The following is a 21,896-nucleotide window of genomic DNA, read 5'->3' on the forward strand; positions in this document are numbered from 1 at the left end:
ATGACTGAGCCATCCAGGTGCCCCAAAGTCATTTTCTTTTAAAGTGAACAGTTAATTTTTTAACAGCCAGTTGCATAATGTTTACTGTGTTACTAGCTCTAAAGACATCACACATTTAACATATTTAGTCTTCATAACAACCTATGCAGGGCGCCTGGCTGGCTCAGTGGGTTGGGGCCTCCGCCTTTGGCTCAGGCCATGATCCCAGGGTCCTGGGATTAAGTCCCACACCAGGCTCTCTGCTTGGCAGGGAGCCTGCTTCCCTTCCTCTCTCTCTGCCTGCCTCTCTGCCTACTTGTGGTCTCTGTCTGTCAAATAAATAAATAAAATCTTAAAAAAAAATACATTAAAAAAAAACCTATGCAGATGGCACTACGTTTGTCCCCATTTTCAAGATTAGAAAAATGAGGCACAGAGAAGCAACTTGCCCAAATCACTGTTAAGTGAATTTTGTTGGTGCTTCTTCTTACGTTCCCCATTATCAGTCTTCATGGTCTGATTCGTTGTGACTAATGACTCAGGTTTTTTCCCCTGTGTGCTAACATTCTTGGCTGTGGGCTTCTGGTTTCTGACACAAGCTTTCCCTCAGACTTTGGTTCTCTGGCTTCCCCAGTGCATTCGTCCTTAGGTTACCTATAGTAACGTAAGGTTGCATGGAATGAACTGCCCCTGTTCTATAAAATGCTGGGGGCTTCTGAGGTTCACCAAAAAATGAGAAGCATCAACTTTAGCTGCTATGGATTTCGGCTGAATCCTAGGGCTTCTGGAACCAGATGGCGCATATAGCAGATAGCAAGGAGAACACAAGCAACAGCTCATTGCTGAACAAGATACAACAGCTCCCCAACTACTCCAGTCATTTTACTGTTCCCTCAGAACAGGCAACTTTTAACCTTGCTGCTTTTTCTGAATACAGTTTACTTCTAGTAATGGGACTGAGGACATTTTGTCACATTCTTATATAAAAGGACCTCAAGAGTGGAATTTGGTACCAAAACACCTCTCTGGTTGTTGACCCCCTGTACCAGTATCCGCTGCTGCTTTTGACTGGGGCACCAACTCCTGGTAACCTTGACTTTGGTTATGACTAAATCACATTAGCGAAGGCTTTGCGACAGCCCCAACAAAAGATTCACCTACTGCAACTTTTCTCCAAAGGGAGCTCCGGGCATGGAAGTTAGTCAGAGGGGAACAGCCTCCCCTGCCATGCAGATTTCCAGAGCTTCATGTTGATCTCATTGCCTGCCTGGTGCCTTAGGCAAAGGTCTAAGTTTGGTGCTGGCCATATGGTCTCTCCTGTTCTAATGGATTTTTGGATTCTCTCCATAGGATTGTAACAATCCTCTGATGATACTACTAGCCACACTTCTTGTTTCAGGTATTAAAGTGTTTTCTGTTCACACCAAACTCACCATGATCTTTCCCCAGACCTGATTTTTCTTCTATATGACCTATCATGGTCAACAGGGTCACCATCCTTCTAGTAGAGAAGGGAGAGACATTTTTAGATGAATTATTTTCAATACTCATTCAGCTTTCCCCCATCTTATAAATGACATCAATTCAGCCCCTACTTTCTCTGGTTCCGTTGTATTCTCCTTAATCCTTAATCTGCCCCAAGCACGGCTGAGCTCTGTTTCTGCCAGCTTCCATTAAATAAGATCCAACGATGGTACTGATGCACAATTACATTTTATTCTTATGTGTGAATATTGTGGTGCAAAATAGGTACTAGTAAGAGAATCTAACATGTTAAAGTTTCAAACAGGTCAGGCAATTTCACCATGTTGGGAAGCAGTCCATGATCCTATTGTGGGGGCCATGATTACTCAGATATTTTGATTTAAACCATCCCTCCTGCTCTCCCCTTTCTTTTGCTTCTAAGGTGGGGCCTGCTGTCATCCTGTTGTTAGCTTGTGTGAGTTCAGATCTCCATTTCCCACTTCCCATGTCTTCGTTCTACCTGCTGTCCACATGTTCTGTCCTCTCTCCTACCCTCAGTTTTCGGTTTCCTACCTCTTTTCCCCCTGTTTGGTAATCTGCTTTTCCTCTCCTATGGCTCCTTCTCTATACATCTCTATACATCTATACATCTCCTATGGCCTGCTGGGTCCAGTTTCTTTTTCTCTCTCTCCCTCATGCTCCCTTCCCCTTTTTTAAAAAATTCTGTACTTCATCTGTTCTTTTTCTATTCCCCAACCTCCAATTTCTTTGTAGGCCTCCAATTGGCCTAACTGAATCTAAATCACTTAGGGCTTTAGAATACCTTCTTCATAGTATGCATCTTTATTTTCAGAGTAGCACAAATGGGTTTTTGTCACTTTCAAAAATAATGAAGACTGTTCCTCACACATTTAAGATTCAACCTAGACATACATCCCTAGCTTCCTTGTATAATCATCTTTTTATGAAAATGAGCTTTTTAGTTGCATATAAACTCTTATTTGTTATTGACAGGTTTGGTTTGGTTTCCTACAGTCCATGCTTTTATGCTGTTTGAGTTGTGGACATAAATCTAGGGGAAATGTTCAGCTTCAAAAAATAGTAAAGTTCCTGGATCAAAAATAATTGCTAACCCTTAAATAACACTTAGTGTACGGCGCATTATCATATGTGCTTTTCATGTATTTGTTATTTAATTCATGCAACAACCCCAGGAAATAAGTCCTATCATTATCCCCACTTTACAGTTGAAATAACTGAAAAAATTAATTGGGGTGAATTATAGTTAGGATAGAAAACCCCAAACTGATGGTAGTGGAGGATGATAGTAGTGTCTTCAATAGCCTGAAATGTTGCATGGTGTGTGTGTGTTAGTTTGTGTAAACGTGAGAAAAACTGCATTTCTACATTTATGGTTTTGTCACAGTTATCGTCTTTGAAAATGACCTAACAACTCTTATTTCACAAACAAGAGAAGAGAGGGATTAATCAAAAAATCTGTTGAAAAGATCTTTTCAGCTCTTAAATATCTTTTCCACTGGTGTTTGAACAGGACATTTCTCATTTGAGACTTTATTGTGAAAACAAACAAACAAACAAACCCCGAAAATGCTGACTCAGCAGCCGGGCCTTCTGTTCCTGTGGGGTCATCGCTATGAGGTCAGGGAGTACCTGGGTTCCAGACTATATCTTGAGGGCAGCAGTTACTGTGGTCTTTATTTCTCCTTCTCACTCTATTGTTTCCATTCTCTGACTTATTTTCCCATCTCTAGAGGGTTGATTTTTTTCCCTCCTGACTGATAAAAAGGAAGAGTAAACATTCCAGTTCTACAAATTCTCTTTATTCAGTACAAATCAGGAGCTATTCATGCCTTCAAGTTGAGGAGATTATTTTGCAAGTCCCTTGACAACAAGCCTTTCAATCTGTTTTAGAGCAGTATTATAAACGTAGGGACTCAATTTTTCTTATTGAAGGAATGAATTGAAATTAAAGTCATCTGGGTTAATATCAATACCAAGATGTGACATCAATAGCTCCAAAGAACTTAAAATAGCAGGATTTTGCCTTGAAAGATTGTTTTCTTGGCCTTTATTTTTAAGTTATCAAGACTGTTCTATTATGGGCTGTTCTTCTCTTTGGAAAAATTGACACACTGAAGCAAGTGACTTATTAAGACCAAGAAGTAAATGAGCAGTGTTAGGTTTGCACAAAAGGAGAAAGCGTCATTAGATCACACTTCATTCTAAAAAGAACTGAAGAGAAAAGTAACTCCGTAGCTCACAAAATGTGGCTGACTTTTGTGTGTGTGTAGTTTTTTTTTTTTGTTGTTGTTGTTGTTTTTTAACCTGACAGCTTTGGACTGAAACAGGAAGCCCGTTGCCTTAAGATTAAAGACTTGGCAGTTATGTGCAAGGCCGTGATGTAAAATAAAACATGGGTATTTTCAGTTAAAAATTTTCTGAAGAAGGCATGGTGCAATTGAGGAGTTTCGGTAACACTGACTACATGCCAGGGTCTGTGTGTTTCCCAGCCCTTGACCTCTCTTGAAACCAGAACGCTCCGCCTTAATACACATCAAGCGCCTCTTTTTAAGGATTGGTCCCACCTATAGCAAACAGCTCCGGACCTGGTAACACAAAGGAGGCTCCGTGAGCTCCTAGGAGGTTGCAGACCTCAGTCTTGGCTCAGGGCAGTTGGGGTGCCCCCAATCTTCCTTCTTAAAGCAATGACTTGGATTGAATGCCCCAGAACCTGGTTCAAGGACCAGGCAGATCACTGGGTCGCTTTCCCACCTGCCAGCTTCAGTCTCATTCCCTCACTATCCAAGGTTTTGATGGGATTCAAAGTGAATGCGCCCTAGCCTGCCCTCAGAGAACCTGTAGGATGACCCCTGTAGGAAGTCTATACCACGGCAGCGACATCAACACAATTCTAGGGGACAGTCTGCTAGTGCAGAAGAGGGCGCATCGCCCAGTAGAGTGTGGAGTTCAGAGGGGTGTGTGCTGCGGAAAGAGTTCTTGGTGATGATGAAATTTGGAACTTTTGGGGTGTGTCAGCGAATGGCTAAGAGAATTCTTGAGACTTTTTGGTGGTTTTCTTAGAGCGTGAGGACAGGGCCTGTAGGCAGAAAGAGCTGTACTGGGGGTTGTGACGAGTGGCTGATTAAACTTCTTCATTCGTGGGGTTGGGGATGGCATTTCAGTCTCTAAGGGATTTGGAAACAAGGTTTTCAGGACCTTGAGGGGTTAGCTGATGTTAAGATAAGGTTACTTTTAGTTTTTAATAAAACATAAAGTCACTAAGGCGGCCACAGCTTCCTTGAGGAAGGTCATGCTCTGCATGTCTCAGACATCTATCATTGGGCTGCCGACTCTGGGGAGATTTAATTTAAGCAGCATCTCTCTTTGCCTTTGTTTCCCTCATGAGCCGGAAACAGGCAGTGTATCTCTGATGGAAGGAGGCCTCGCATGGGAGAACCCCCCATGCAGGAAAAATAGCTGTGTGTCTCAGAAACGGTATTGGAGACAAGGGAACATGTGTGTGAGAAACAAAGCATTCCATGCAGTCGTGTGTCACTGTGGGAAGGGAACGCTGAGGGATAGGAAGCCTGGATCGGCTCACATGGAGGCTCTCGGCTGCTGGGACACTAGATCTCATTCTATGGGGGATGCCGAAGCTTTGAAGGGTTTATGGGATAGATTTGAGAGGAGCGAGCCTGAAAGCAAGAGACCAGTTAGAGATCTGGAGACATCTGGAGGTACTGGAAAGAATCCCTTAGTTTTAATTTTGTGCCACTCAGGAGGAGATACTGCACTGAGGTGGTAAAGAGCACCGGCTCTGGAACCAGAGGGTCTGCAAGTGAATTCTGGACCACCACTGTGGGACCCCAGGGAAGTTATTAATCTCCAACCTTCATTTCTTCATGTGTAGCATGGGCATGAAAATAAAGATCTTTTAGCATTCCTATGAAAATTAAGCAAGAAAATCAATGCACATCAGGCATTGCACGATGCCTGATAAAATACAGTCGTCTATAAATCTTAGCAAGGATCATCACGTAGTGAGGAGAAAAATGAAAAACGGGTGACATAATGAGGAATAGTAATGATGTTTGCAGATAATCTAACCACTCTTCCAACTAAAACCATAAATATTGGCTTTATTCCAGCAAAGATACAGAAAGCAAAGCAAAGCAAAGCAAAGCAAAACAAAACAAAACAAAACAAAACAAAACAAAACAAAACAAAACAAAACAGCAAACCCTCCCTCAGAATGGAAAAAGTAAAGGGAAGTTAGGTGTTTTCTACAAAGGACACAATTCTGGCCTTATTGTCACGCATCCTAGTTTTCAAGAGGCAAAGCTGTAGAGTTGGCATGAGCTTGTGTTAAGTTAGATATAGAAAAAGTCAAAGAATAGCATCAGTATTTCTGCCATGTGTTCACTGATGATGAGAAACTTTTGATACCTTTAGTAACCTCTGATTCTATCAACATTTGAAAGGCTTCTCTGCCAAGAGATGTTGAATAAAATCTCCATTATTTCTGGCTGGCTTCGTCACATCCCACAGTATCCTTCCTTGTCTGTCTGATGACAATGAAGAGAAGTACAGATGTGAGTAGTTCATTTTATTCTACCTATTTTTTTTACATATTTAATATTTCTGTTTTTAAATCTTTTTATGTAATTATATTTTGTAATTTTATTTATTTTTCTGCATTTAAAAATAGAACTACTTCCAAATGCTTCAAAATATAAAAAGCATTATTGAGAGTTTAAAATGATATCCAAAGAAAGTAATGACACATCTTTCCACAAGGCCTAACTTCATACTCTTCTATGTCTGTCCTGGGTACAACACTATCAAATGATCCTGTCCTCGGAAACTTCCTCTTGGTGGGTTTCCCTCCACTTGCTCTGCTTTCATGTGCTTTTGCTCCAACCCGGTCTGTCCTAGCCTTGAAAATGGTACCTGGACAAACACAGACTCCTTGGTAGAGTCAATCGTTCAGTTGTGCTAAAGATGACTAGAGTATAGGTCAAGTTTTGCCAGGAAGCATATCATCATTATTATAAAGATAATAGTTCTCTCTAATTCTATCACTCCTCTGCACTCTATTTTTAACTCACACCATTAACAGAAGGAAACTAGAAAACCATTGCAAGCAAAAATACTCATTTTTCACAGATTCATAGACTGAAACTATCTAAATCCATAAAAGAAAGTAGAGAATAATTAGCTGGAAAAGCCAGGCCAGAACACCCCCCCCCCCCGGGAGTTTTCAGCTATTAGGACAAATGTAGTAGGAAATAGTACTTTAAAAACTGAAGGGTTAAACACAAACCTATCAAACTCTTAGAAGGCAATATAGAAAGTCTAGGTGACTTTTGGTTTGGTCATGATTTTCTAGATTCAACACCGAAAACACAATCTCTGAAAGAAAAAAGTTGATAAACTGGACTTCATTAAAATGAAGAGATTCTGCTCTGCAAAAGGCACTATTGAAAGAATGAAAAGACACGCCACAGTCTTGGGAAAACACTTCTGCAAAAGATCTAATAATGGACCATTATGTAAATATATATTAAGAACTCTTAAAAGGCAACAATACAGAAATAAACAACTTAATCAAAAAGTGAGCCAAAGAACTGCACCTCACCAAAGATGAAATACAGATGTTAAATGGTATGTGAAAAGATGCTCAACACCCCATGTCATCAGGGAATTTCAGAGTAAAATAATGAGACACCACTCCACACCTATTGGAATGGCCAAAATCCAAAACACTGATAACGACAAATGCTGGTGAGGATGTTCCTGAGTTGACAGTGAGTCGGAAGCACTAGGACTTTCTCTTCTATCACTTCTGTCTCTGGATAAAAGATTTGTGAGTATATATATATATATATATATATGTATATATATATATATACTCTACTTCTCCACCAGAAAAGATAAATTAAGGGGAGGAAAGCAGGATACAAGAGAATTCAGGCATCAGATTGAACTAATGTTGGGCAAGCAAAGGGAAATATAAAGCTAAGAACTAGAGGAAACCACACATCGTTCATTTGTTCATTATGTCTTTTCATTTAAAAACAAAAATATATGTAGAAGGAGTTATACCATGTTGTGACATGGACTGCAATGGATATATTTGCAAATCTTGCAATGATTCACAGTGTGAGCTTTGAAGTAAGATCCTGATTCATTTCTTCACTCTGCTGTTTACTACCTACTGATCCCAAGCAAATTGCTTAACATCCTTTAAGCTCCAATTTCTTTGCCTGGAAAAAGTCCACAGTGATATTTCCTAAGAGGATTATTGTAAGGAGAAAATGTGCTATTTCTTTTTCCCTTCAGCTTTATTGAGATATAATTCACAAATAAAATTGTTATATATCTAAAGCATACAGTGTGGTGATTTAATACACATGCACTGTGAAAGGATTTCCACCGAGTTAACATACATCATCACCTCACATATTTACCCTATTTTTGAGAATATTTAAGTTCTATTTGTTCAGTAAATTTCAATTACACAATACAGTACTTTAAACTATAGTCGCCATGTTATACATTAGATCCTCACACCATTTTCATCTGTAACCGGACATCTGTACCCTTTACCAGCCTCTCTGTTTCCCCATGCCCACAAACCCTTGACAACCACCATTATCCTCTGCTTCTTTAGTTTGACTATTTTTTAGATTCCACATAAATGTGATGCCATACAATACTTGTCTTTCTGTGTGACTTATTTCACTTAGCAAAATGCCCTCCAGGTTTCTCTATGTTGTTCTCAAAAGCAGGATTTCCTTCTGTTTTAAGGCTAAGTAATATTTCATTACGTACCTACACCACATTTTCTTTATCCTTTTCTCTGTCAATGGGCACAGGTTGGTTCCAGATTCAGCTACCATAAATAATGCTGCGATGAACATGGGAGTGCAAATATATCTTTGAGATAATGACTTTGTGTCTTTCAGATAGATAGCCAGAAGTGAAATTGTCATATGGAAGTTCTATTTTTAACTTCTTTGCATGTGAATTTCAATTTCCTAGCACTATTGAGGAGGTTATTATTTTCCCTGTTATATATTCTTGGTTTTTATGCAGAAAATTTAGTGTTCATGTATGCATGGGTTTATTTCTGGGCTCTCAATTCTATTCCATTGATCTATGTGTCATTGTGCTAATACCATACTGTTTTGATTACTATGGCTTTATGATATATTAATCAGGATGTGTGATACCTTTGTTCTTCTTAAGATTGTTTTGGCTCAACTAACACCAAAGAAATACAAACTATTATAAGAACATACTATGAGCAACTCTATGCCAATAAATTTGACAATCTGGAAGAAATGGATGCATTCCTAGAAACATATAAACTACCACAACTGAACCAGGAAGAAATAGAAAGCCTGAACAGACCCATAACCAGTAAGGAGATTGAAACAGTCATTAAAAATCTCCAAACAAACAAAAGCCCAGGGCCAGACGGCTTCCCGGGGGAATTCTACCAAACATTTAAAGAAGAACTAATTCCTATTCTCCTGAAACTGTTCCAAAAAATAGAAATGGAAGGAAAACTTCCAAACTTATTTTATGAGGCCAGCATCACCTTGATCCCCAAACCAGACAAGGATCCCACCAAAAAAGAGAGCTATAGACCAATATCTTTGATGAACACAGATGCGAAAATACTCAACAAAATACTAGCCAATAGGATTCAACAGTACATTAAAAAGATTATTCACCATGACCAAGTGGGATTTATTCCAGGGCTGCAAGGTTGGTTCAACATCCGCAAATCAGTCAATGTGATACAACACATCAATAAAAGAAAGGACAAGAACCATATGATACTCTCAATAGATGCTGAAAAAGCATTTGACAAAGTACAGCATCCCTTCCTGATCAAAACTCTTCAAAGTGTAGGGATAGAGGGCACATACCTCAATATCATCAAAGCCATCTATGAAAAACCCACCGCAAATATCATTCTCAATGGAGAAAAACTGAAAGCTTTTCCGCTAAGGTCAGGAACACGGCAGGGATGTCCATTATCACCACTGCTATTCAACATAGTACTAGAGGTCCTAGCCTCAGCAATCAGACAACAAAAGGAAATTAAAGGCATCCAAATCGGCAAAGAAGAAGTCAAATTATCACTCTTCGCAGATGATATGATACTATATGTGGAAAACCCAAAAGACTCCACTCCAAAACTGCTAGAACTTATACAGGAATTCAGTAAAGTGTCAGGATATAAAATCAATGCACAGAAATCAGTTGCATTTCTCTACACCAACAGCAAGACAGAAGAAAGAGAAATTAAGGAGTCAATCCCATTTACAATTGCACCCAAAACCATAAGATACCTAGGAATAAGCCTAACTAAAGAGACACAGAATCTATACTCAGAAAACTATAAAATACTCATGAAAGAAATTGAGGAAGACACAAAGAAATGGAAAAATGTTCCATGCTCCTGGATTGGAAGAATAAATATTGTGAAAATGTCTATGCTACCTAAAGCAATCTACACATTTAATGCAATTCCTATCAAAGTACCATCCATCTTTTTCAAAGAAATGGAACAAATAATGCTAAAATTTATATGGAACCAGAAAAGACCTCGAATAGCCAAAGGGATATTGAAAAAGAAAGCCAACGTTGGTGGCATCACAATTCCGGACTTTAAGCTCTATTACAAAGCTGTCATCATCAAGACAGCATGGTACTGGCACAAAAACAGACACATAGATCAATGGAACAGAATAGAGAGCCCAGAAATAGACCCTCAAATCTATGGTCAACTAATCTTTGACAAAGCAGGAAAGAATGTCCAATGGAAAAAAGACAGCCTCTTCAATAAATGGTGCTGGGAAAATTGGACAGCCACATGCAGAAAAATGAAATTGGACCATTTCCTTACACCACACACAAAAATAGACTCAAAATGGATGAAGGACCTCAATGTGCGAAAGGAATCCATCAAAATCCTTGAGGAGAACACAGGCAGCAACCTCTTCAACCTCAGCCGCAGCAACATCTTCCTAGGAACAATGCCAAAGGCAAGGGAAGCAAGGGCAAAAATGAACTATTGGGATTTCATCAAGATCAAAAGCTTTTGCACAGCAAAGGAAACAGTTAACAAAATCAAAAGACAACTGACAGAATGGGAGAAGATATTTGCAAACGACATATCAGATAAAGGATTAGTGTCCAGAATCTATAGAGAACTTAGCAAACTCAACACCCAAAGAACAAATTATCCAATCAAGAAATGGGCAGAGGACATGAACAGACATTTCCAAAGAAGACATCCAGATGGCGAACAGACACATGAAAAAGTGCTCCATATCACTCGGCATCAGGGAAATACAAATCAAAACCACAATGTGATATCACCTCACACCAGTCAGAATGGCTAAAATAAACAAGTCAGGAAATGACAGATGCTGGCGAGGATGCGGAGAAAGGGGAACCCTACACTGTTGGTGGGAATGCAAACTGGTGCAGCCACTCTGGAAAACAGCATGGAGGTTCCTCAAAATGTTGAAAATAGAACTGCCCTATGACCCAGCAATTGCACTATTGGGTATTTACCCTAAAGATACAAACGTAGTGATCCAAAGGGGCACGTGCACCCGAATGTTTATAGCAGCAATGTCCACAATAGCCAAACTATGGAAAGAACCTAGATGTCCATCAACAGATGAATGGATCAAGAAGATGTGGTATATATACACAATGGAATACTATGCAGCCATCAAAAGAAATGAAATCTTGCCATTTGCGACAACATGGATGCAACTAGAGAGTATCATGCTTAGTGAAATAAGTCAAGCAGCGAAAGACAACTATCATATGATCTCCCTGATATGAGGAAGTGGTGATGCAACATGGGGGCTTAAGTGGGTACGAGAAGAATAAATGAAACAAGATGGGATTGAGAGGGAGACAAACCATAAGTGACTCTTAATCTCACAAAACAAACTGAGGGTTGCTGGGGGGAGGGGGTTTGGGAGAAGGGGGTGGGATTATGGACATTGGGGAGGGTATGTGCTTTGGTGAGTGCTGTGAAGTGTGTAAACCTGGTGATTCACAGACCTGTACCCCTGGGGATAAAAATATATGTTTATAAAAAATAAAAAATTAAAAAAAAAAAAGATTGTTTTGGCTATCCAGTTTCTTTGTGGTTTCAACCAAATTTGTTTCTCTTTTCATTCTTCTTTGACCCTTTGGTTGTTGAAGAGAATTTCACTTAATCTCCACGTATTTGTGATTTTCCAGTTTTCTTCTTGTAATTTACATCGAGTTTCATACCACTGTGCCCAGAAAATAATGCTTGGTATAATGTCAAACTTCTTCAATTTATTAAGATTTGTTTTGTGTCTTAACATATGATCTATTGTGGTAAATGTTCCATGTGTACTTGAGAATATGCGTGCTGCTTCTGTTGGATGGAAGCATTTTTTTTAAACCAAATATACAGCAAAGTTTCTATACCATTTTACTAATGATTTAACACTTTAGAAATTCAAGATAATGGGGGCTAGCTAATACATTTTAATGTTCCAATAAGTTGTACTGTTTGAGGATGTATGAATATTTTTTTCATGTGTCAGAACAAAGGGAAAAGTTCTAGTTTGAAGAAAATTGGATCACAGATATTGTCTATAATTTACTATAATTTTATCCCTACTCTTATAAATATTACTGTGGATTCAATTCTCCCAAGACCAACTTGTAGTCTGTCATACAGGATGTTCTCTTTTGAATTTTCCAGTTTTAATGGGAAGCATATCAGGAAACTTATGGGTTGTCCAGTGACAGAAAACATTTCACATTGAATTTTAGGCCTTTGAACAAAAAGACTGAGAAAAAGAGAAAGTCCACTTATTTGTCAAATCTTATGCCAGATCCAACCACAATCCTTGGGTATGAGGATTATTCAAATAATTGTTCAACTTGGTCATACTTAACATCACTGGAAACACAGATAAAGCTAAATAACACAAAGACAAGATTTTCCTCTTTTTGCTTTTCTTACTGTGATAAAATGAACATATCATGAACTTTACATTTTAATAGTTTTTAGGTGAATAATTCAGTGGTATTAAGTGCTTTCATACTGTTGTGCAATTATCCTCACTATCCTGTTGAACAGTTTACTGTTTACTGTTGAGCAGTAAAATGACCAAGCCGTAAACTGAAGTGATAGGAATGAAAACACAATTTAAGACACTACACAATACTTTGGAAAACAGTGTCTTACAAGTAAGCATGATAAGGCTCATAGATGTAGGTGTTTAAAAATTCTTATATAAGCATTCTTGATTTTTATAGAATATTTATGTATAAAAGGTGTTATTTTTGACACTAAAAAGTGAAGAATGAAATTTACCTCTTTTTTGCGAACCTTTGATTTTTGTTGCACAGAAACTCATTTCTGTGTTAAACTTGAGATAGGCACATACATATCCTTTTTAACTGAAATGAGATTTCTGTTCTTGCTCTTAATGCTTGTTTAAACAAGGCAGACCTGATTACACATGTTAAGATGTTAAAACCTACAGCAGAGTGTTCACTATTTTCCCACGACTTGCATGATCATCTTCTTACCCTGAAATCCAGGACTTATCTAGGGCAGATTAGTAAATCTTTTCTTTTGTCAAAGTCATGTTCTCAGGCTGAACAGAAGATTCAGAGAGAAGAGACTGAAGATGTCATTCAATTCCAATCCTTGGTTCTCCAGACTGGTTTTGGTACTTCAAACTTGACCATATCTTCTCTTACTCTCACGTCCAAGCAATGGTGGGACATTTTAAAGATTCTATATTGCAACATGATTTTCCCAAAGACGGAGTAGTCTTTAAAGTTCACGAATCAGGTCATGTGAAGCAAAAACATTTTCTTCAGGCTTTGTAGAGACTTGTTCAGCTGGGTTCTTTTAAAGTTGTCATTTAAATTCCAGATAGTTAACACAGAGTATACTATTAGAAACTAGACTTCCCAGCAGCCATTATCATTGCATGTATCAGCTGAAAAAGTAAGGAGGCTACTTTCTGCAGCTATTCTTTTTTTTTTTTTAAGATTTTATTTATTTATTTGACAGAGAGAAATCACAAGTAGGCAGAGAGGCAGGCAGAGAGAGAGAGGAGGAAGCAGGCTCCCTGCTGAGCAGAGAGCCCGATGCGGGACTCGATCCCAGGACTCTGAGATCATGACCTGAGCCGAAGGCAGCGGCCCAACCACTGAGCCACCCAGGCGCCCCCTTCTGCAGCTATTCTTGATCTTCAAAGCATGCAGCATCTAGTCTACTAGCTTCTTGAAATTGCTTTTGGACTTTATCTTCTAATGCAAATGACTCGTTAAGAACTCTTCATCAGTGAAGCCATCAGGTTTCTGTATGGAGCAGGAAATCTATGTCTAAATTTTCACAGTGGTCTGTTCTAGAGCAAAGTGGTGTTTGTTCAGTAGAGCTAAACATGTAACATCATCCAGGTGGTTTTTTGTTCTCACTCCAAAAAGTATTTGAACCCAGAATCCCTCTGTGAAGAAAGAAATGTGTAGTGACGAAGTTGAAATTTTTGTATTTTTTTTATAAGACAGATGAAACCAGCACAGACTTTTTATTTGATATGTGCATATGATGACAAAACATTCACTATATGCTGGGCTTTGCTTGTTTTGGGCAGCACTTGCAGCAATCATCATTTCCTGAATTTCGCCAACCTATCGAAGTTTTACAAAATTTTATTTTGCGAACTTCCCTTCCTGTGGCAGCAATTTCTGCTATGCAATAACCTGATTCCTGAGCTTTTTGTTGGTTTGACTTTGCCATTCAACTTGACTGAAGCATGCTTGACAAATAAAAATTGCATATATTTAAGGTACACAAGGTGATATTTTCATATGTTTATATACTGTGAAATAATCAAATTGTGAAAATAATTACCGTAATCAAACCCATTAGCATATTCATCACCTCACACAATCAACTTTTATTTTGTGGTGAGAAATTTTGAGATCTCTTCTCTTAGCAAATTTTGAGTATGTAATACATTATTATTAACTATAGTCACCATGATGTACCTTAGGTCTTAGGACCCAGTCATCTTATAACTGAAAGTTTGAATACTTTGATTAATACCTTGCGTATTCCTCCACTTCCCAGCTTCTGGTAACCACCATTTTATTCTGTGTTACTGCTCTAAGTTTCACTATTTTTTTTTTTTTTTTTTTTAGATCCCACATATAAGTGAGATCATGGGATATTTTTCTGCGTCTGGCTTATTTCACTTAGCATAACGTCCTCCAGGTTCATCTGTGTTGTTGCCAATGGCAGGATAGTCCCATTTTTAAAATGTGGATAATACTCCATTTGAATATATGTTTTTGTGTATATGTATCAGTCACATTTTCTTTATCCATTCATCTGTTGATAGACACTTAGGTTGTTTCTATATTTGACTATTGTGAATAATGCTGCAATGAACAAGGGAGTGGAGATACCTCCTTGGGATATTAATTTTATTTCCTTTAGGTAAATACCCAGAAGTGGGATTGCTGGATCATATAGTATTTCTATTTTTAATTTTTGAGTAACCACCATACTATGTTCCATAATGACCATACCAATTTGCATTCCTACCAACAATGCACAGGGTTCCCTGTTTTCCATATCCTCACCAACCCCTGTTATCTTTGACTTTTTGACACTAGCCCTCCCTAATAGGTGGGAAGGGATAGCTCACTGTGGTTTGGACAGTTGAATACCCATTTATATACCTTTTGGTCATTCGTGTGATTTTTCTTTAACAAAATATTTTTTTTTGTTGTTCATTTGGAGATTTTATAAGGAGAGTTTTTTTTTTGTTTTGTTTTTATTTATTTATTTGACAGAGATCACAGGTAGGCAGAGAGGCAGGCAGAGAGAGAGAGGAGGAAGCAGGCTCCCTGCTGAGCAGAGAGCCTGATGCGGGGCTCGATCCCAGGACCCCGAGATCATGACCCAAGCTGAAGGCAGCGGCTTAACCCACTGAGCCACCCAGGCGCCCCTCATTTGGAGATTTTAACAGCCATTTAAAATATTCACCATCTTTACATGTCTAATGGGCATGATATGTGGATAAGAGTCTTTTCAACTTTTAAAATGAATCTTATTAAAGATAATTTACATTAAAAAATCCTGTGGTTTTTAATATAAAATTCTATGAGTCTTAACAAAAACATAGAGCTATGTGTTAACAACTGTAACTAATCATGACATACAGAACATTTCTATTACCACCCAAAAGTTTTCTCATGCTTTGTAGTGAGTCCTCATTTCTCATTCTAGAGCCTGGCCATCACTGTTCTGTCACTCTATATAGTAATATAGAGGTTGCCTTTGCAATATTTGTAATATTTCACATAAATGAAATTTCACAGTGTATAGTCTTTTATGTCTGGCTTCTTTGATGTGACATAATGCTTTTAAGATTCCTCCATGTTGTTGTGTATATAGTTGTACATTCTTTTTCTTTTCTTTTCTTTTTTTTTTTTTAAAGATTTTATTTATTTATTTGACAGCGAGAGATCACAAGTAGGCAGAGAGGCAGGCAGAGAGAGAAAGCCCAGTGTGGGGCTTGATCCCAGGACCCTGGGATCATGACCTGAGCCAAAGGCAGAGACTTTAACCCACTAAGTCACCCAGGCAGCCCTCTTTTTCTTTTTTTTAAAGATTTTATGTTTTTATTTAGAGAGCATGAGAGTGGGGAGGAGGGGCTGAGGGAGAGAGAGAAAATCTTAAGCAGGTTCCTTGCTGAGTGGGGAGCCTGACATGGGGCTCGTTCTCAGGACCTGAGGTCATGACCCGAGCCGATATCAAGAGTCAGACACTTAATCGACGACAACACCCAGGCACCCCTGTACATTTCTGTTTTATTGTGGTGTGGTGTTTCATTTTATGACCATAATACATTTTTCTTATGTATTTACTAGTTGATTGACATTTGGGTTGCTTCCAGTTTTTATCCTTCACATTTCTATATAAATTTTGTGGGCAGGGCATTTTTTTCCCTCCTGGGAAATACTCAGGTATGAATTTCTGTGCCTTATTGGCATTGCATGTGTATAGTTTCAGGAGCTTTCTAACTGTTTCCCAAAGTGTCTATCATTTTTCATTTCTATTGATGTTGTATAAGTAGATTCAGTTGCTCCACATCCTTGCTCGGTGTTATCAATCTGTTTAGTTTTTGAGATTTTAGTGAACATAGAGTAATAGCTCACTGTGGTTTTACTTTGAATTTCCCTGAAAAAGTTGGGTTGTTTGTTTTTTTATGGTTGAGTTGTGAACATTTTTTTGGCAGAGGGGGAGGTTTGGATTCTAGTCCATTTTCAGATAAATGCTTTGCAATATTTTTCCCCCCTAATCTGGGGCTGTCTCTTCATTTCCGTAACATTGTTTTTTTTTTTTTTTTTTTAAAGATTTTATTTATTTATTTATTTGAGAGAGAGACAGTGAGAGAGAGCATGAGCGAGGAGAAGGTCAGAGGGAGAAGCAGACTCCCCATGGAGCTGGGAGCCTGATGCGGGACTTGGTCCCGGGATTCCGGGATCATGACCTGAGCCGTAGGCAGTCGTCCAACCAACTGAGCCACCCAGGCGTCCCCATAACATTGTTTTTTGAAGGATACACATTTTAATTCAAGTGAAGTGTAATTTATTAACCTTTTCCATTTTGATTTATTTGGTATTTGTGCACATGGTATAAGATATTTATGCATGGGGTGCCTGGGTGGCTTTGTTGGCTAAGTGACTGACTCTTGATTTCAGCTCAGGTCATGATCCCCCCTGTCATGGAGGGGGCAGGGGAGGTTCTGCATTGGGCATGGAGCCTGCTTAAGGTTTTCTCTCTTTCTCTCCCTTTGCCCCTCCCCTTTGGTCATGTGCTCTTTCTCTCAAAAAGAAAAATTTGTGCCAAGATTGGTGATCCTGACTATACCAGGTTCACAAAGACTTTTCCCCTGTGTTTTCTTTTAGAAGTTTTATAGTCCTAGCTCTTACATATAGTTAGGCAAGCTAATTCATCTTCATTTTTGTATGTGGTATAAGGTTAGAGTTGAGATTCGATTGTATATGTAATTCTTCTTTTTTTTTTTTTTAAAGATTTTATTTATGTATTTGACAGACAGAGATCACAAGTAGACAGAGAGGCAGGCAGAGAGAGAGAGAGGAGGAAGCAGGCCCCCTGCTGAACAGAGAGCTGATGTGGGGCTCGATCCCAGGACCTTGGGATCATGACATGAGCCAAAGGCAGAGGCTTTAGCACACTGAGCCATCCAGGCATCACATGTAATTATTATTAAAAAAAAAAAAAAAGATTTTCTCTATTTATTTGAGTTAGAGAGAGAGTATGAGAGGGGAGAATGTCAGAAGGAGCAGCAGACTCCCCATGGAGCAGGGAGTCCGACCCTGGACTCAATTCTGGGACTCTGGAATCATGACCTGAGCCAAAGGGAGTCGCTTAACCAACTAAGCCACCCAGGCACCCTATATGTAATTATTCTCAATTATTTGCTATAAAGATTGTCATTTTATTCATTGAATTTCTTGGTACTTTTGTTGAAAATCAATTCATTATACATTTGTGGTTTTATTTTTGTACTCTATTTTGTTGCATGATTTATATCTACATGTCAAGACCTCATTGTGTTATTTATTGTAGTGCTATAGTAAGTATTGAAATTAGTTAATATTAGTCTCCCAATTTTTTTGAACAATTTCTGTACAAAAGCCTTTGGGAATTTTTATTGGAATTCTGTTAAATATACACATTAATTTAGGGAGAACTGATTTCTTTACACTATTGAATCTTCTTATCCATGAACATAGCATTTCTCTATATTTATTCAAGACCTTAATTTCTCTCAGCAATGTTTTATAGTCTTGAATATACAAGTTTTACACATATTTTGTTTAATTTATCTCTATTTTATATTGTTTGATGCTGTTGCAAATGGTATTGTCTTTCAAATTTCAATCTCCAAATGCTGATTGTTAGTATATAGGAATACAATTGATATCAACCTTGTATCCATCGACTTTAGTAAACTTACTTATTAATTCTAGTAGTTTTCTCACAGATTTTATAGCATTTTGTACATGGGCAATCATGACATCTGTGAATGAAGATGAGATGAAAATCCAGAACAGGAAGATAAACAGAACAGCAAAACAGCCAAAATTTCAATAAACCCAATAAACAACACCAAGATACTTTAAAGAATCTTAAAGAGGTTTCACAAAATTAATTGAAAAAAACAAGGATATGAACATTTTTGTAGAAAAGATGATACGTATGGAAGATGATTAGGAGATCTAACTTTCATGTAAGTATTCAAGAAGCAAACCAAAAGCGGATGAAATAGAAAAAAGACATAGTTTACAATGCTCCATTTTAGGTAAATGTTCCATTTTAGGTATATCTACTTAATTTCGTAAGCTGTCTAAATGATCTTTTGCTTCTGTGTTGGTATGTCTTTGGAGTTAGATTCACTTGGTTCAAATTATTGCTCAATTTGTTACTAGCTTGGTGACTATGGAAACATTATTTATCTCATCCGGTCACTTAGTTTTCTCATTTATGAAGTGGAGGTAATAATAGTACCTACTATAGAGGCTGGCCTTGATGTTTACATCAAGTGTTTAGGGCTATGCCTGGCAGCAAGCATTCAATGAATCTTATCTATTACTACTAAATTTCTTTTCTTGATCTCTGTGTTTCAATAAATGTTAAATAATAAAAGAAAATTGATTGGATCTTGAATAGATCTTGAATTGTTATCGAGAGAGCAGGGAATGAATTTATCCAGTGTTAAAACTACATGTTCACATTTATCCTCTTTCTCTCTTTCTCCCCCCTCAAATTAGCTCCTTTTGTGGTGGCTCAATTCTTAGACAAGAGCTCCCCTTGTGGTAGTAAAATGGCTAGCAGCAGCTTCTAGAACATTTTTCATTCATACGGAAATAAAAGAGTGAAAGGTTTTTCTAACCCAAATGTTGCACAGAAATAATGGCTTCATTATATGACCAATTTAGATCACAGGTCCATTCCTGTACCAACCACTTTGGCTGAAAAGTTATCCCTAGCCAGGAGGGTGGGGTCGTTTCCTTTCAAACACTTTGGTTGCATGAGGGCAGGGTTGGTACTGTTACTAAGAGAAGAGGAAGTGGCTGCCAGGCAACAGACCAGCAAATATTTATGACAAATCCTAGCTCATTCATGTCTCTTCTAAACAGAGATCACAACATTTTTATATCATATGGGGAGCTACACTTTATTTACTTTTTTGGGTCATTCCTCTATTTCCTTGGGTAATATCTGCCTTTTGCATATGTGTGTGTTCTCTCTCTCTCTCTCTCTCTCTCTCTCTGGCAAAGCTTTTATGTATTGGCCCATGCTGGTTTCTACTTAATTATTACTCATTTTCCAAAGGCAGCCAGGAACCAGCTAAAAATACATACATATATACATACATACATACATATATACATACATACTGTGGTTAACAGTGGTTGAGGATAACAGCAAAGTCTTTTAAGTCACAAGCTCTGTTGTAGTCTGGCTATAAATGCTTTTTCTCCTTCACCCCACTTCACCTCCAGAGGTTCATCCTTGGCTAGAATAGTATATTGTGAATCTTTTCCCTTCCCCTCCCTTCCTTTCCCTTCCCTGCCCTTCCCTTTTATGCTTTCCTCTTCTCTCTCTCTCTCTCTCTATCACACACACACACACACACACACACACACACACACACGCACACACACACTCACAGAAACATAACTACCTTTCCTCCACCCTTCATGGCATATACACGCTGGGTCAACATTTGTTCTTCTACTGCACCTTCCCTGCCTTCTGAGATGTCATCCTGGTCTCTGCAAAGACATTCCTCCTTTTTGTGGACTCCTTATACACCCAGAGCTCAATACACTAATCAAAGTAATTTTTATGGTGATGACATAAACTTTGGGGAAGTTAGTTATCTTGGTCTAAATCCTAGGAGGCAAAGGTTGGCTCTCCGGGCTCTCTTTGCTCATCTTAGTCTAGACTTCAGGTACTTGGCAAATACATTTCCTAGTTTGTGGCCTGTGGTTATGTCCTTTTCCAGGTTTCATTGAAGATAGACTATTTTCGCTCTTTTTTTGTTTGTTTGTTTTTGGCGGAGTTTAAGGGAGTGGAGAAGAGTAAAAATTTTGCTACGCCCTTTTCTTTAACCAAAAATCTTTTTTGGAATGATTTCAGTCTATCTGATATTTTTGCTTGGATGTCCCCTAGACACATCAAAATCAACAAATTAAAAAGTGAAAACATATTCCTTCTTTTCTTGTACCACAATTTTTTCCTTCTTTAGTTTTTCCTACCTCAGGAAGAGGCACCATTATTTCCAGTTGTCTTGACTCTGGAACTCTGAAGATTTTATAGACATCTCATTCCTTTTCACCCCAAACACCTAATGGAGGCCAGATCTTGTGGATTTTTTCTCTTGGATACCTCTCAAATATATTTCCTTTTCTCAGTGATCACTGCCACTGCCTGTATTCTAGATAACATTGGTTCTTATCTATTCTACCTCAACAGCCTTTGATCTCCTTCTCTTCATTTTTATTCTCTCCTTAAATAGGAATATTGAAGTCAGTAGGAAATGGGGTGGCTTAACCAAGAGCCCTGTAAGACGATTTTCAACCAATTCCAATGCCTTCCTCCAAAGGTAAGTCAAGAGGTATGACTTCAACGACTCCTTTCCAAGATGCACCCACTCTGTAATTGCTTCTTCTTTCAAGGCTAATCTTGTTGGAACCATTTTCTTGTTGCATTATGGTGCTAGGAAAAAAAAAAAAAGGCTGGAGATGAAGAAGCTGTACAGTATAAATTGTCTTTTCCAAATTTGTTCTTCAGCAACTCTAAGATGAATCACCAACCAGTCTCCTGTACTGGCTTAATCTTTATAATGTAACAAAGACCATACTTTTATTCCTGAGAAGAATGAGCTATTAAGCAATGTTTTTAAAAATAAAGAACAGTTTCTATTTTTCTAATGATTTTGTCCGTGTTTTAACAGTGATGGCAAAAGGGTGACGTTCTTGTAAAATTTTATTTTATTTTTTATTCTTTTAAAAGATTTTATTTATTTATTTAACAGAGAGAGAGAGAGAGAGAGAGAGAGAGAGAGAGAGAGGAAATACAAACAGGGGAAGTGGGAGAGGGAGAAACAGTCTTTCCTCTGAGCAGGGAGCCCAATGCGGAGGCTTGATCCCAGTACCTTGAGATCATGACCGGAGCCAAAGGTAGATGTTTAATGACTGAGCTACCTGGGTGCTCCTTGGTCCAACTTTTAACAATTTCAGCCAACACAGCTAAAGGAATGCATGAATAGGGAAAAATAGTTTCA

General features: G+C 38.3%; 1 long non-coding RNA gene across 1 annotated transcript in view; it reads left to right on the top strand.

Annotated features, from left to right (window-relative positions):
• Positions 1–21,212, top strand: part of LOC309868796 — a 36,865-nt gene extending 15,653 nt beyond the window's left edge. Inside the window, exons 2-3 of the long non-coding RNA XR_014313852.1 lie at positions 18,588–18,833; positions 21,129–21,212. This is a non-coding gene — a long non-coding RNA (uncharacterized lncRNA). The remainder of the gene's footprint in view (positions 1–18,587; positions 18,834–21,128) is intronic.
• The last annotated feature ends 684 nt before the right edge of the window (positions 21,213–21,896 follow it).

Source organism: Mustela nivalis (genome assembly GCF_964662115.1).
Source record: "Mustela nivalis genome assembly, chromosome: 7".
Lineage (NCBI taxonomy): Eukaryota > Metazoa > Chordata > Mammalia > Carnivora > Mustelidae > Mustela > Mustela nivalis.